This window comes from Epinephelus fuscoguttatus, linkage group LG1 (genome assembly GCF_011397635.1).
Source record: "Epinephelus fuscoguttatus linkage group LG1, E.fuscoguttatus.final_Chr_v1".
Taxonomy (NCBI): domain Eukaryota; kingdom Metazoa; phylum Chordata; class Actinopteri; order Perciformes; family Serranidae; genus Epinephelus; species Epinephelus fuscoguttatus.
Genome location: NC_064752.1, coordinates 3,642,375 through 3,649,460, shown reverse-complemented (window position 1 = coordinate 3,649,460; position 7,086 = coordinate 3,642,375). Strand labels below are relative to the sequence as shown.

The window sequence follows — 7,086 nt, the reverse complement described above, 5'->3', positions numbered from 1 at the left end:
TGGTCTCAGTCTGGTTCCAAAGGAATTCTGGTGTGGTTGGTTTGTGGTGAGAAGGTGTTCCGACCTGGATGTGAAGCAACTGCAGTCACATGACACATTGTTTGGGTTAAACATGAGCATGTTACAGTCCTGGAGGATTATTAATGTGCACCTCCTCCTGTACTGCCTTAATATGCACATTCAGCACATCCAATGCATCAAAACATTGTTTTCTAGTTGGAGCCGCGTTTGCCTCGTTTTCAAACTGTATGCTTTGACTAAAATGAACAATGACAGCAATATAGTCCACGATGAGCAGCGCTAAAATCAACCTGCGTAGTTGTCCCTCCATTGTGACATTAGAAAGTGTCACATGTATCTTGCAAGTGTACTCTTCTTCAACGTTTGCTTTACTTCCTGGATTTTTCCCACATGGAAATTCTGACCAATCAAGAGCAGCTTTCTCACACAAGGCATTTGATCTGGTCCTCTTGTAAATGCTGCCGTGAGAACACCAACCAACTCTAGGCAATTATACAACTTTGGAACAACATGAGTCCCTGATTCAGACCAGAGGAGACCACTCTAGGGCTGACAGCAGCCTGAAGACGCGCACATATGTCAATACTGCTTGTTACAAGCCAAACATGTTTGTGATCAGACGGCGCCCTCTAGTGGTCGTAGTAATTAGAACAGAGGAGGAAGTGATGTCACTCAGCATAAAAAGATGACAAAGTCTGTGTATTGTTCAAATATCAGAGAAGCCGTTACAAATTATCGTTACACAGAACCAAACGACGGCGACAACATGATGACATCACAGAATCAAAAGAGTTCTGACATGTGACACAACCTGCAGTTCCTCTAATGTCCACTAGAGGCTCGCTCCAACAGCGAGACTGTCCCCACACACCTCCATGTTAACAGCTCCACCTCTCACTCCTCCACAGCTCCACCTCTCACTCCTCCACAGCTCCACAGCTCCACCTCTCCACCTCTCACTCCTCCACAGCTCCACAGCTCCACCTCTCACTCCTCCACAGCTCCACCTCTCCACCTCTCACTCCTCCACAGCTCCACAGCTCCACCTCTCACTCCTCCACCTCTCACTCCTCCACAGCTCCACCTCTCACTCCTCCACCTCTCACTCCTCCACCTGAGCGTGTTGAGGTGAGACTAAAGTGTACAGACACAATGTGAGCAAACAGGAAGTTGTAATAAATAATAACATCAGCTGGTTCTGATGTGATGTCGTCATTCTGTAAAATAAAACCTGGACTGTTGTCAGTTTGTGTCTGTGACCTCATCACATGGAACGTTCCATACTGGATCCTGTGGTGATGTCATTCATCCTGCAGGTAAACAAAGTCACAGTGAGCCAGCAAGAAGAAACCCTGTGTCATACAGACTGTGAAGAGCTTCAGGGTCATCGTCCTGAGGACTCGTCAGCATCACTGGTAACTTGTGTCCTGACAGTTCTTCACCTCTGCAGATTATAATGACATTTATTTTGTGATCAGTGTGCTACCGGAAGTGTGTAGTTTGAGACACCTGGTCCTTGTTCAGGAGTTTGGACTCACCTGTTCCAATAACACAGGTGTTGTTATATCCAGCTGATTAAATTATATTCTGTTTTGTATTCTTCACTCTGGAGCTTTAAATTCAGATTCTTCTTCTTGACGACCTGCTTTGTTTCAGTTTGGCTTTATTTTGACGGTCTGACCGGAAGCGTGCTGTGTCGTCACTGTGTGACTTGACGCCGCCGGTCCGGGTCTGACGCACCGCCGCCGAGCGGAGCACAGAGACCCACCGATCCCCGTACAGCGGCTGCATTGTTCCCCCGGAGGCTGACACAGCAGCGGAGCCGGTCCTCCGGTTCTCCCGTCTGAATGTACCGGCGGCCGGTCACCGTTCATCTGTGTGGACTCACCGACAAACATCCCGCCGCGGAGGGCGACCGGTCAGATTCAGGGCAGAAGAGTCGAACGGTTTAAAATGGCAACCGCAGCCCGCTCCCGGTGCCCGTAGACCGATCATCAGAGTCAGGTAAGGTTTGTTCACCTGGACACGAAGCTAGCTAACGTTAGCTCACAGCGCCGTGATCGTTAACGGGATCCGACGCATATTAAGTTTGAGTCCGCTCACTGGCTGCAGGACGGCGTGCCTTTCTTTGGAAAGAAGGTCAAACCAAACTCCATTCAAATAACCGACAATCGAAACGATCCCGCTGTGTGGGGACGTCAGGCTCCCGTTAGAACCCGCCTGATGGCTGGTTGCACATCGGTGTGTTCCGCAGGTTAATTCGGCGCAGATGTGATTCACCTGGACGCAGGTTACCGGGACAGATTTTAGGAAACATGTCAGAAGTGGTCGCCACCGCCCTCCATGGCAGGTTGTGGGTGGAAAACCCCGGCAGGAGCAGAAGCGGAGGTCCTACCGATACCTCGAGTTTACAGCCTGTCCAAACTAACGCGCAGCGGGTTTACCGGAAGTGTCCGGATAGAAAAGACGGTAACGGTGTTGAACTGATGTTTGTGGACGGCGTGGATGTTGGCCGGTGAATGAGGCCACGTTAAAGTGAATGATTTTTGAATGGGGTTTGGTCGGGCGCTCTGCCTGTGTGCCTGTGTGCCTGTGTGTGTGTGTGTGTGTGTGTGTGTGTGTGTGGAGGCTGCAGCAGCTGTCACACAGACGGCCCGACACATTTTCACTCTTATATGTGTTTTTTTACGGTTATGACGTCACTCACCTGTTTCCCTCTGAGCCTGCGCACTGTGGGTCTCCTAAACTTTGCTAACATAACAGTGGAGTAACGGCAACAACACACAAGCCAACAGCCATTTTTCTTTATCGCCTGTCATTTTTCTATGACGTCATATACACCTGTCTCACCGTAAGACAGGTGTGTTTCCTGGCTGACGACAGGTGTTGCTGGCACTGTGTGTTTTAAATGTGACAGGTTACAGATCAGTGACCTTGTTCAAACTGTGTAAAGTAATGTAACTATTTTAATGACGTCATCAAAGTAACCTATTACTTTTGATTATTTTTCTGACGTGTGCTAAAGTCATCAGTTCATCATCTAAACGTTGTCTCAGGTTTGTCCACAAAGGTTCCTGCAGGTGAGACGGTGCAAAGTGACAGAGTGAATGTTTACTGATAATAAGATATTTACATGTGAAACTGTAATTTGATTACATTTGTTTCCCTCAGTAACTGATTACTGTGGAAGTGTGTTTATGCCACACCAGAACCAAACTGATCAGAGTCGTCACGTCATGATGTGAACGTGTCTCGTTATAAAGACGCAGTTTGCTTATTAAAAAAAGAAAAAATTTTCTGGGTGTGACGTCATTGAGTGAAAACATGAAACGTTTCATTTCATGACGTCACACTGATGAGTTATTGTTTCAAGTCCGAACATCACTGTGACCTTCATTATGTTATTTAATTAGATAACTCGGTGACCTGTAACGAGTTCCTCTCCAGCACTCTGAGATCAGTTGTTTTACAGAGCAGACCCTGAAGGCAGCATTCAACAAGCTCAGCAAAAAACCATCATTGCTGCGATGTCACTGAGGGGGCGTGGCTATCAACACATGCAGCGACCCCAGGGTCATGGAGAAGCTGCAAGAGTCACTGATTTATTTTGAACTGGGGATGAAAGTGTTGGATCGTTTGCTGATAAATTAACTTTTCCCTCCTGGTTTCAGTGATGATCATCATCAAGTCTCTTCTGTGGTGAATTAACATCATATGACACACACACACACACACACACACACACTGTCATGGTGACGGACACATGAAACACTGATCAGTGTCTAATATTCATTCACTGTGCACGATAAGAAAACACATGTCGGCTGATGTCGATGACATCGTCACAATAGTGCTGAGTCATAGAACAACAATATGTTCATGTATTTTCAAGCAGGACATAAATTTAGACTCGTTCATATCGATATAGGGTCCAGTTGCGTTCCATAACACGTATCAGTGTGCATGTCTCTGCAGAGCTCCGCCCCCTCACTCATCAACACACACACACACACACACACACACACACACACACACACACACACACACACACACACACAGCTGCTCCTCTGTTTCATGTCTGTTCATTAGTCTACAGTGACACATGGGTCTGTGTGCTGCTGCGCTACATCAGGCTGAGATTAAGGACGTGTGTGTGTGTGTGTGTGTGTGTGTGTGTGTGTGTGTGTGAGGTGGATCATCACGCATCGCCATTCTTCTTGGTAGTTGTAGTCTAATGTGCGACACTGAGACGGCGACAGGTCTGTTTAAAAGCACAGAGGTTTCAAATGAGACGTATAAGAGGAGAAAGCGTCTGACCTGTCCCGTCCATGACCTCACCCTGTGTACACTGACCTCATGGTGGCGCTGTTACTGCCTCTGCTGCCCTGAAGGGGAGACAACTCTGTCCCTTCGTTCAGTGATCAAACCTTTGACACTTAAAGAAGTTTCTTCTTCACCTGAAGTCAGAGCGTCTCCTCAAATCAACACATACGTTCATCTTCTTCTTCTTCTTTGGGCTGCTCCCTTCAGGGGTGGCCACAGCCAATCATCTGCCTCCATCTAACCCTGTCCTCTGCATGTCCTCTCTCACTACATCCATAAATCCTTGGTCTTCCTCTCGGCCTCTCGCCTGGCAGTTCCAACCTCAGCATCCTTCTCCCGATATATTCACTGTCCCTCCTCTGAACATGTCCAACACATCAAACACGAGCTGTCCCTCTGATGTCCTCATTCCTGATCCTCTCCATCCTCATCACTCCCAAAGAGAACCTCAACATCTTCATCTCTGCTGCCTCCAGCTCTGCCTCCTGTCTCCTCCTCAGGGCCACTGTCTCGAAACCAAACGACATGGCTGCTCTCACCTCTCCTCATTCAAGGAACATTTCAGCCACATCGCTCAGTCTCTGTTTATCACCTCGAATTCATGAAGGCCTCTTTGTTCATCTGCCACGCCTCGACAGGAAACAGCCAACATATTGATTATTGATTGATTGATTGATCAGGGACTTTGTTTACCAACAAACATCTGTTTACAACCTTCTGACTATTTTTTGTTTCTCATATTTAGCTTAGAGATCTGTTTCACCTCCTGATCAGCTGTGAGTTCTGTGACTGGATGAGGTTGTGATCATGTGACTGGATGAGGTTGTGGTCATGTGACTGGATGAGGTTGTGGTCATGTGACTGGGTGAGGTTGTGGTCATGTGACTGGGTGAGGTTGTGGTCATGTGACTGGGTGAGGTTGTGGTCATGTGACTGGGTGAGGTTGTGGTCATGTGACTGGATGAGGTTGTGGTCATGTGACTGGATGAGGTTGTGGTCATGTGACTGGATGAGGTTGTGGTCATGTGACTGGATGAGGTTGTGGTCATGTGACTGGGTGAGGTTGTGGTCATGTGACTGGGTGAGGTTGTGGTCATGTGACTGGATGAGGTTGTGGTTATGTGACTGGATGAGGTTGTGGTCATGTGACTGGGTGAGGTTGTGGTCATGTGACTGGATGATGTTGTGGTCATGTGACTGGATGATGTTGTGGTCATGTGACTGGATGAGGTTGTGGTCATGTGACTGGATGAGGTTGTGGTCATGTGACATCAGGGTGTAGTCTTGTTGTCAGACGCTGTTGATGGTGCTGTCCTCTGTGTGGAGACATGAGAGACACACACGTGTCACATGGTGCGAGCAGCTCTGAGTCCGACCCTCATTGTTTCTTGTTGGTACCAGCAGCTCCAGTAGAAACCAGTCAGACCGGTGCAGCCTGTGTGTGTCAGACAGGAAGTGGGACACAGCTGGTCAGTGGTTTATTCCTCCCTGCCCCTCCCCCATCATCTGTCTCCCCCTCCCCTCTGTGTGTCAGGATGTTGACCCCTCCCCCACCCATCAGACAGCCGTCACCTCACTGTGGTTGTGATGTCACAGGTCATGTACTCTTCAAATAAGTGAATAAAGCACTGCATAATGTAACAACATTATTTGATGTGGGGTTTTTTGGGGAGTTTTTCCTGATCAGCTGTGAGGGTCCTAAGGACAGAGGGATGTCGTATGCTGTAAAGCCCTGTGAGGCAAACTGTGATTTGTGATATTGGGCTTTATAAATAAAACTGATTGATTGATGTGGTTTAAGGCTTCAAGCCTCTGAATAGTGTTCAGATAGACAGAGGGATGCTCTTATTGCCCAGTGCATTATATAAGATAAGACTTTATTGTCCCGAAGGAAATTTGTCTTGGATACATGCAGTATCTGCTGTTAAAAAACACAAAAAGTTGACACATACAGTTCCTACATATATACAATCCACAAACAGAGCTGTCACTATTCACAATATATCAGATACCCACCTCAATCACATCTAGTGTACAACATACAGGTGCATCACCATCATTTACAATATCACAATAACTTCAATAGTTTTTGTCACATATAGTTATATATATATTATTTAGTTAAATATAGTTTCTACAGCAGATAAGCTCTTGTAACTTCATTGGGTCATGAAACAGCCGCCTGCATAGCGTTAAGTAATGTTATATTTGGGAGCATGGCACTGACTTAATGAGCTCACATCATGCATGATTAGCCAGTCGGCTGCTTGGTAATAAAATAATAAAAACCTGTCATTCACTCTCCTCGTCTGTCAGCTCGCAGTATCATCGGCTTCCTGTCAACTGAATTCAAGTTTTCCTTGTTCTGCCGACGGTGCACGTCTAGTTTTGCCACACCGAAGCCTTGGCTCCACAGCGGGAAGCCATGGACAACAACGTCACACAGACCGCTGCTGAAAATTATACATTTTGATACAGGTGGCTATACATATTGTAAAACTGTGTAAAAGTACACCAAAGCATACATTTTTGTTTCCAAATATTTATTTGAAAACAATTCATACAGTGGGCGGCACGGTGGTGTGGTGGTTAGCACTCTCGCCTCACAGCAAGAGGGTTGCCAGTTTGATCCCGGGCGTGGGAGCCCCTCTGTGTGGAGTTTGCATGTTCTCCCTGTGTCAGCGTGGGTTTCCTCCAGGTGCTCCAGCTTCCTCCCACAGTCCAAAGACATGCAGGTTAATT

General features: G+C 47.1%; 1 protein-coding gene across 16 annotated transcripts in view; it reads left to right on the top strand.

Annotated features, from left to right (window-relative positions):
* The first annotated feature begins 1,640 nt into the window (after nucleotides 1-1,640).
* pik3c2b (phosphatidylinositol-4-phosphate 3-kinase, catalytic subunit type 2 beta) overlaps nucleotides 1,641-7,086 on the top strand; it is a 42,370-nt gene continuing 36,924 nt past the window's right edge. For 4 of the 16 annotated variants that reach the window (XM_049602487.1, XM_049602406.1, XM_049602627.1 and 1 more), the window contains exon 1: nucleotides 1,643-2,025. The gene's annotated coding sequence lies outside the window, so the exon portion shown is untranslated. Of the gene's footprint in view, nucleotides 2,026-7,086 lie in introns of all 16 variants that reach the window. The other 12 variants (XM_049602668.1, XM_049602834.1, XM_049603002.1 and 9 more) reach the window with 6 other exon arrangements.